Genomic DNA, 10,534 nt, shown 5'->3' on the forward strand with positions numbered 1-10,534 from the left:
ATCCTCAATTTTGTCCTCCTTCCTTCCTCGCAAAAAAATGAAAGAGAGAATCAAAGACTTGAGAAGGCATACAGAACAAACTAGTGTACCAGTACAGAGACGTTGCTGAGTTTTAGAAAAAAGAGAGATGTGCTCCTGTAGCTGGTTCGAATCCAAACCTAGGATATGACTATATATGGTTCTATACTACTCTACAAGTAATGAAACTGACATATCAAGCGTTCGCTTCTCCTCTTCTCTACTTACTCTGCCTAACTTCAAAAGCTCTGGCCGCAGCAACCATGTCCGCTAGTGGCTCGTCCACTTGCTCTTCAGCAGGCAACAACCAGATATGCACCAAGTCGCCACCCATACCATCGCCTGTGGGTCTCATCACACCCCCGCTAGCACACACACCGCAGCCGGTTGCTCATCGCAACCCGCTGCCGTTGGTGTGGTGCCACTGCTGCAATCACGCAGAGTCATCTGTCGCGTCTCAACCACAATCCTCAACCCTGGCCGAGTCTTCTACAAATGCCCGAATCATGGGGTAATAATATGTTTAAGTGTTGTTCCACTACTTGCAGTTGCTATTTTTTTAATAGTTTGGTTGATGATCATTCCAATTTGATTCGTGCAGAAAAGGGAAGATTCGTGTGATTTGTATTTCTGGGAAGTCGCTGATGTGGGGGAATGGAACTACACTGATTATTTGGTTAACCGAGGAATCCCAATACTAGCAGGTTGGGGTGTTGGACAAGTAAATGAAGGAACGACAGAAGAGGAAGATGCAGAGCAGAAGGTTAAAGATGCAGTTCCTCTGATCATGGCCAAGCAACAACTGCTGAACGGCCTTGACAGCAATGAGGAGATGAAAGAGCTTGTGAAGATAATGGGCAAAATCATTGTGCTCTGTAGGATGATTGTCTCTTTATTTGCAGTGTATGTAGCACTCGTGATGTATTTAGTGGCTATGACATGAGCACTTTGCTGAAACTAGTAATGAATGAAACCTGTTTAGCAGGCTGGGTGTAGTGTTCTGAACATCTAATGATTTCTATTAATGGAAATGGGGGGGTATCCCCTTTTGCTCATAAATAAATAAATAGCAGAGGCCCTTTTGCTAATAAATAAATTAATTAGCAGAGGCCTTGTCGGGTCAGCTTCGTTCCCATTCGAAGATGGAGAGCAAATTGTAGTCCAACAACAAACTATGTCATCAAATACAAGTTTCGCAACCAAATATGAGTACAACTAAACAAAAATGTCATCATGTTTTAGTTGTCATACAATCGCCAAACACAAATCAACATACATAATAAGTGATGTTCTCACAACAAAATACTAAACAACAACTTCATCAGGTTTCAGTTGTCATAGCAAACACAATTTCACATAGTAGATAAAAAGTCGTCTTCTCACAGGCAAATATGAAAAAAGCAATCTAATCATCATTCGCAGCATCATCATCAACATCTTCGCCATGTATATCAGTCTGAATCGTAATTCCCCCAGTGTCATCTTCTTCTTCGTCCTCAGTGTCCTCGAACGTTGGCATCTTATTGATCAACTCTGGTATGTCCACAGCCCGACAGGCAATCTTTTTGCCAGCGTCATTGACGTTATGGTTCTCAAAGATATTAGGAACATCCGCTGAATCTTCTACATCAGGAGCAGTGTAAGCATCATCTTGTTGTGCAACTTCATTAAACGAATTCCTATTCTCAAACCTTTGCAATACTCTCCAGTCATCGCTACGTGCATATGTGTCTTCCAAGAAAAATATCTGTGTTGCTTGATTTGCCAAAATAAAAGGCTCGTCGATCTTGCACGCCGCCTTTACATTGATGGATTTGAAATAATCATCAACTCTGGGTTTTGCGGTCCTGGAAAACAGGTTATACCAACGACAGCACAATAGAACCACACACCGATGAACCTCAAAACCGGAGATATACTGCAACTGAACAATGTCTGTTATGTTTGCATACATTTCAGTTGTCTCTTTGTCATACGTATCCGTGCTCATGATGGCACTGTTTTGTGTCTTCCTGCCTTCGTCACATGCAAGGGTGTTGTAGCGCACATATCCAACAACGCAAAATTCATAATGTCTTACCCGAGTATCAGGACCCATTGCTAGTGCGTAAAGGGCATCATTAACTGCCTGCCCATCCTCCTGCATCTTCTTAACCTATGGTTAGAAAATAGACAAGTTGATCATCTTATGTACTCAATATATTAAAAAAAACTAATAGTGCAATTCAAAAGCTTACATGGCTCTTGAACCATTTCGCAAATCCTGCCATAACCAGTTTGTCAATTTTCTTGGATTTTGTGGTAGTAACTCCTTTTTGTAGAAGCTGCACAACATAGTGCACTACAAAAAAATACACTTCCGTGATGATACGTGTTTGTCACAGTAGGTCACGTTTTCTGTCATGCATGTACATCCATGATGATTTTATGGCAGAATCAAGATAGTCATACATGTGTTGTCGTAGAAGTGTTCCATGACATTACCAAAATTATCATCACGGAAGTGTCCACTTCCATGATGATAAATGTCGCGTCATGGAAGTGCTTTCGTCAAGGGTAACCGACACGTGGCATCCACCGTAACGGGTCGCCGTTAAGCTATCGGGTCCGGTTTTGGATCCGATAACCCGTTAACAGCCCGGACCAATGGGGATTTACCACGTGTAAAATTCTCAATGACCAGAGGAACCACGTGTCGGCTCACCGTTGGGACAGATGTCATCCATTCATTGGACAGGAGGCACCTACAATACATCGACACGTGCCACGGCCCAACAGAAGCCCACTCCGGTGATAAGACCGGCCCGTTTGACTTGCACTAGTACGCGTCGGTGCTATACAAATGGTTTTTAACCCCTTTCCACAACAACATTTGGAACCATCGCCTAGTGAGTGACGGCGATAGGGGGGGTCCTTCCCACACGACCCAGAAACCATCAGGGATAGGGACCCTACAGTACTCCTACTCATTTCTGCTCACATTGCCATCGCAGTCGGTATTTTGTGGGGCTACGTTTACGATGCACGACCCATCACAAACGGTTCACTATTATAGAACGTGTATGATGCGCGGCCCATCACAAATGGTTCACTATTAAGAAGATTAGCTAATCATCGTACGAGTGTCGGACAGGATTACGGAACGTCAGACCGTCATAACATCGTCGTACACGACAACTATCACACACGCTATTCTGTGGTGCAACGTTTACGATGCATACTTCATCAGAAACAGTTCATGGTTGCGAATCGTGTACGCTAAGGCAACTAACACAAACTTTTAGTTTGCCCGCACCGTTTGTGATATTGTCTGACATTGCACACGCTTTGCAAACGGCAACTGTGTGCATGCTTGCACACGTTTCCTCTCTGTGAACCATCTCGGATTATGGTGTATATCGCAAACGTTTGTGTTTTACCAACCGTATGTTCCGCAACAACCTGGAGAGCGTAATTTCACTGTAATTTAATTGCTGCTATTTCAAATTGTATCGGGTTTGAATTTGAATGTATGCTATAGCTTTATTAATATCCATCAGGTTCAAACAACCAATGCATTATTCGATTCATAGGCACATATGTTCAAGAATTACATAAGAACCAAATAAAGAATGATGAACCACAATTGTATACTTGTACTATTAAAGACGGTAAAGAAAGAGGCGAAATATATTCTGGTTGCTGAACAAGGTGAAGCGGAATGCCCATATTGTGCCCTCCTGCATGCAGAAGGCACGCACGACTCTAGTCCAACCCCTTGTGATGGCCGACCGCCCATCCTTCACGGTCTTCGTGAAAACATCTAGATAATGATCATGTTCTGGTAGGAATAGTTTAACCTTTGCATGCCCACCAATCATGTAGTTTGAGAGGTAATCTTGAGTAAACAGCTTTGGCAACCACTTCAAAGGAAAAAGATTCAGACATTGTCATCTAACACAACTCATTATGGGCAGTAAAAAGAAGGCTGCAGAGTTCTTACTTACCATCCTGCAGTTTGCTGTTGTCTTGGATAAAGTGTAAACTGAAAGTGCGTTATATCGACTAGAGGGGGGTGAATAGGCGATTTTTATGAATTCTTCACTGAGGAATTTGCCAGTGAGGAAATTCCTTAGCGAAGAACTACTTGCAGCGGAATAAGTACTCAAAAGTATGCATAGCAGAACACAAGCATGGTCATCATGATGAAATGAAGAGAAGCACATAGTACAGAAGCGTAAACACAGGATAGCACAGGATGAAGACAAACAGACTGAAGAAATTGAACTGAGGAAATTGAGAAAGTCTTCAGTCAAAGTCTTCAAACACAGATATGAACAAGTGCACCGCACAGTTATGAGGAAATGAAAGAGTTGAGGAAATAGAACCAGTAAGCTTGGTGAAGACAATGATTTGGTAAACCAGTTCCAACTGCTGTCTCAGTTGTACGCCTGGTTGGAGCGGCTAGGTATTTAAACCTGAGGACACACAGTCCCGGACACACAGTCCTCACCGTATTCTCCTTGAGCTAAGGTCACACAGACCTCGCCCAATCACTCGTGGTAAGTCTTCAGGTGACTTCCAAACCTTCACAGACTCGGTCACTCAGCGATCCACAATTTCCTCTTGGATGCTCTAGACCATGATGCCTAACCATCTGGAAGAAGCACAGTCTTCAAAGGTAACAAGCGTCGGATCCACACAGGATCAATCTCTTCAGTGATGCTCAATCACTTTGGGTTTGTGGGTGTTTGGGTTTGGGTTTTCCTCACTTGATGATTTTCACTCAAAGTCCTCGGAGGATGGGATGCTCTCGAATGACAAGTGTCAGTTTCTCTCAGAGCAGCCAACCAGCTAGTGGTTGTAGGGGGCGGCTATTTATAGCCTAGGGAGTAGCCCAACATGATAAGACATAAATGCCCTTCAATGATATGACCGTTAGGTGGGTAGATATTTTGGGACAACTGGCGCATAGCACAGCAACGGTCGGAAATTTGAGTATCAAATTCCTCAGGGCTATCATGTTCCTCACTGTGTAGGCAATCCGCACTGGCGAATTCCTAACTCCTCAGTCAGAACAAATTCCTCAGAGACCAGAAGAACTTCGTCTCTGTCACTGAAGAATATGACTGAACTGTATGAGATTTCCAATGGCTTCACTCGAAGGGATTGGTAGGTGTAGGATTTTGAGTTGAGCATCACATGGAAATTTTTCCTTTGTATTTCCTCGACCCCCTTTAACAGTACGGTGTTTCCTATGACTCAAGAAAGAGAAAATGAAACTACGAAAACAAAAGTCTTCACGCTTCATGTTCCTCAAATGAATACCAAGTCTTCAAGGTCACACCAATTTCTTCACTTTCAAAGTCTTCAGAAAGTCTTCAGAAATACAAAGTCTTCAGTCGAAGAACTTAATTTTTAGGGGTCGACTTTCTCTGTAAATATCAAACTCCTCATAGACTTATAGACCTGTGTACACTCATAAACACATTAGTCCCTTAACCTATAAGTCTTCAATACACCAAAATCACTAAGGGGCACTAGATGCACTTACATAAACAAATAGTTTAATTGCCATCTTTGGACCCATTTTACTACAATCTTTATCAGCCTCCTCACTTGATGCTGGTTCATCGATATCTCATTGCCCCATAAGCAAAAAGGGTCGAAGCACGGATCTTTACCAATGACATATGTACCTAAAAGCACCAAGTTAATATTAGAAGCTAAACAACAATTGCACAATGATGTAGTACAACACTCTTTTATAATATGTCTATATACATCCGTATGTGGTAGTCCATTTGAAATCTCTAAAAAGACAAATATTTAGGAACGGAGGGAGTATCTTATAACATCCAATATACTCACATATTAGATGAATTAACATCTTATATTATGGGCCGGAAGGAGTTTAGTGCATTCTTACAAATTATCGGCTGATTAACTGCTGTTGTATCCATGGGTTACAATTAGTTTGAGCTAGTTCGGGCTCAAATAGCCCTAAAGTATATCTAAACATGAGGGCTAGTTTGAGCTAGTTGCATCTATAACCCACCAAAAAAAATATCCAACCCAAGAGGTGCTAATTGGCGCTAGTTCTCCTAGTGCATTTATTGTAAATCTAACCCTGCCATCCAAACAACTCTTTGGATGGAGTTAGTTCAGGGTTAGTCATGAGCTAGAAACTAACTATAACCTCTAGCTAAGTTGAGTATCCAAGCAGGGCTGTGTTGTTGTTGTTGTTGTTGTTGTTGTTGTTGTTGCTGCTGCTGCTCTTCTACGTATATATAGACATCATTAGAACATTAATGTAACACTCTTCCTTGTTGCTATGTAGCCTAGGATTGCATATTTAGACATTAAGTACAGTGCATGTTCCTATGTAGCCTCAGATATATTACATATGGCCCTAGTTAACCTAACGATAAATGGGTTGCAGATATATTCAGTTAAAAGTCCGATTCACCGATTAGTCCTTATCAGCCCCCGGCCTATATGGTACCAGCTACTGATATCCTGAACAGTGAGCAGATATAAGCCATGGGATGAAACTAACCTCGACGGAAAACAACAGCCGTTCCCAAAATTGTCCTGTTTAGGTACATCGAGAAGCATGTTAAGCACAACAAGCTAAACATGAACCAAAATTATCCATGGCTGACAAAATAATCTCCAAAAGATAGCTTCAGTGTGCAGGTTTAAGCACGCTAGTAAAGTAAAACAAGTGGAAAGGTGTGTTAACTGCAACAAGCCTAATATTTAACAACAAGCAAACATAGTCATTCAAATTGTTATTGTGCCGGTCTAAGTACACTGGTTATTGTTAAATAAAAATGGAACGGCGTGTTAACTACAGGATGCAGCAACCAAATGTACTCATTCATAGTGGTATTGTTGAAACTGGTACTGATGAAATTGATCTGCAGAGTTCATACTTGCACATATAGAACATCACGTTGTGAATAACTGGAATAAACAAGGCATACTACGAAAAACCAAAGATAGCATTTGAAACTGGACATATGCTAACTACAAACAACCGAACAATCAAAAAACTTTAAAAGAGGCATATGCTAGCTATAACAGGCTTAACAGCAAGCAAATATATGCATTCCTATCGGTATGTTTAAAACTGGATTGATGAAATGTACTGTGCAGTAAATAATTGCACATATAGAGCATCACATTGTGAACAACTGAAATAAACAAGGCATACTGCAAACAACCAGCTATAGCAATTAAAATTGGACATATTCTCACTACACTACAAAAGGGACTCGACAAAACAAATCATGGGTTTCCCCCTGTGAAGAGGCACGACAAAACAAATCATGGGTTTCCTCACTTGTCACCGATGGGCTCGTTCCCATGGGAAGAGCACGGACCCTGGATGCGCTCCATGTTGTCGCAGATGGGCTCCTTCCCCTTGGAAGAGCACGACTGTAGGGTGCCCTCCCTGATGTCGCAAACGAGCGCTTTCCCCTTGGAAGAGCCGGAGAGGGTGCCCTCCTCGTGGTCGCCGTCGATGGGGTCTGACTTGGAAGCTATGGATCCCAAGCCAGCATCACAGAACGTGTCCTTCAGAAATGACAAAAGGGGCTCGATGGCGATGTAGGATGGCAAATTGTTGACAGCGATCCAGCGGAGATCAACTGTGGGGCCATGGATGAGATCGACGGTGGTTGAGCCCAAGGGGTTGGGGGTGGGCCACTTAACCTGTGACATAGCCCGCCTCAGGCCGTCGCTGTCGATGACCTCGATGTCGTAGCCGGTGGCCGAGACATGCCCGCATAATCTAGCCAGCTGCTTGAGTGCCTATCGCCAGTAATGGTCGTCAGCTTCCTCGGCGACGTCGGGCGAAGAGACCGCGATACACCTCTTTTGGGCCAGTCGCTCCTCGAGCTCCACGGGAAGCATCGCCAGGCTTAGGCTGCGACGCTCTAGAGTGGGGGATGGGGATGGGATGGGTATCTGTGGTAAAGGGGGCGTTTGACAGGCATCATCTAAGAAACTCAAGGCGGCCTGGGTATGGAGATCGGTGGGTAAGCTGTACGGGCAAACCGGCAGATGATGACAATGGAGGCCTTGTGGCGGCAGCGACGGCGGCGGGGACCTTGCTAGGGTTTCGAGCGAGGGAGGGTGTGTGTGTGTGCATGCCCGAGGAGGTTTTGGTGTGTGTGTGTGTGTGTGTGGAGGGGGGTGGGGGGTGTTTGAGGAAATGACGCGGGTACTGAAAATTTTACTACACGGGAGTCAAACGCGGGAGTGAAATGCCGGGGCTATTGAAATTTTTGATGATAGTGCATCACACACGGTTCGGAGATAACAACCGTGTGTTATGAAACAAAAAAACCCTCGAGGCGGGCAGTTATTTTCTAGGGATGCAGGCGGGATTGGGAACAAGAAACATCGCACACGGTCCGAAGATAACAACCATGTGTTATGAAACAGAAAAACCCTCGAGGCGGGTAGATATTTTCTAGGGATGCAGGCGGGATTGGGAACAAGAAACATCGCACACGGTCCGGAGATAACAACCGTGTGTTATGAAATAGAAAAACCCTCGAGGCGGGCAGATATTTTTTAGAGGGGGAGCCTCGTGGAGCCCAATGTACTGTGCGGATGTGTGCATGACAGGGGCACCGGCATGGCACGCGGTTAGTTTGAGTGAACCGTGTCTGTTGCGTTATCCGACTTGTCTAATGTTCATAAATTTGGCGAAAAATGACGCGGAGAGGGTCAGAACACGAACACACTTGCATGTGGACCAAATTTATGTATCAAAAGGGTGGTTTGATTTTCAAATACCAAATGCAACTTCGACGTGGCACCTATCTCGCAAAGCGCACGGTATTGCTTGCCCCCACCCCCCTTGTGTCGGCACAAAGGGAATCCTAGCTATGAATGCATGCCCCCTCCCCCCAACCAAGGTTCACCTAGAAAAGTGCGAAGTAGCTAGCAGCCCCCTCCTTCCTCGTGTCGGCACGAAGGGAATCCTAAGCTATGAATGCATGCCCCCCCGACCGAGGTTCACCTAGCAAAGTGTGAAGTAGCTAGGAGCCCCCTCCCTCGTGTGGGCATGAAGGGAATCCTAAGCTATGAATGCATGCCCCCAACCGAGGTTCACCCTAGCAAAGTGTGAAGTAGCTAGCAGCCCCCCTCCCTCGTGTCGGCACGAAGGGAATCCTAAGCTATGAATGCATGCCCCCCAATCGAGGTTCACCTAGCAAAGTGTGAAGTAGCTAGCAGCCCCCCTCCCTCGTGTCGGCACAAAGGGAATCCTAAGCTATGAATGCATGTCCCCCCGACCGAGGTTCACCTAGCAAAGTGCGAAGTCGCTATCAGCCCCCCTCCCTCGTGTCGCCACGAAGGGAATCCTAGGCTATGAATGCATGCCCCCCAACCAAGGTTCACCTAGCAAAGTGCGAAGTAGCTAGCAGCCCCCACCCCCCCGTGTCGCCACGAAGGGAATCCTAAGCTATGAATGCATGCCCCCCCAACCGTGGTTCACCTAGCAAAGTGCGAAGTAGCAACCCCCCCACACACATACACACTTTCAGTCGGCGGGCCAGAGAGGCATATCTCACCAAGATGGATCGTAAAACGGACCAAGAATAATCCAACTTGGTCGTACAACCTCTCTCTTTTTGTTGGTTAAAGTGATGGCCGTCCATGCAACCCCGGAGATGGGCTAGCTCGCCAATAATCACAGAAGTAGCTAGTCCCCAAAGACAACCACTGCATGCGTGTGGCCCAAACATATGTATGTAGAGGTGTGTTTTTGAGTAACAATGGAACAACTTTGATGTGGCACCGTGATTTCGAACTAGAAATCCCAACACCGAGTGAGGGTTAGGTTGACGATGCATATGTATGTTACACCACACTTCAAGCCAACGACGGGGATTCATGCATGCATGCGTGCATAGTATATGTGCTCAAACTTAAGGTCTCAATCTCACCATGACCTATACTACGATAACATGAACCAAATGAAGAATCTACCATGGTAACCTATCTTGTTGTTGGTTAAGGTGATCATGGATGTCCACGCGGGCCCACGAATATATAGGCTTGTCGCCGATAACCACGCGAGGGAGTGTACCGTTCGAAGGCAACCACTACATGCATATGTATGGAGGTGATGCGTGCATGCATGTTTGAATACCATTTCACAACATTGATGTGGCGCGTGCGTCAAAACTCGTACACTAGCTCCCCACACAGAGCGAGATCGGTTCATGACGTGCCGTTGTACTAGCCACTTTGACTCGATGGGAGGGATTCATGCATACACATGCATGTGTGTGTGCTCAAACTGTATCATGCATGTCATCCCAGATCATGACTTATATATATATATACCGTATTACAAGCAAAACTAATAATCCCCTCCTAAGTCAAATTAACCTATCTTGTTGTGAGGCAAAAAGTAGTGATGGACCAAGCGGGCCCATAGATGGAAAGCATCGATATCGCTGATAACCGCTTAAGTGGGTGTGAGAGGACAACCACCACCGCTTTGCATGTGGGC

The sequence above is a fragment of the Aegilops tauschii genome, chromosome 5 (assembly GCF_002575655.3).
Source record: "Aegilops tauschii subsp. strangulata cultivar AL8/78 chromosome 5, Aet v6.0, whole genome shotgun sequence".
Taxonomy (NCBI): Eukaryota; Viridiplantae; Streptophyta; class Magnoliopsida; order Poales; family Poaceae; genus Aegilops; species Aegilops tauschii.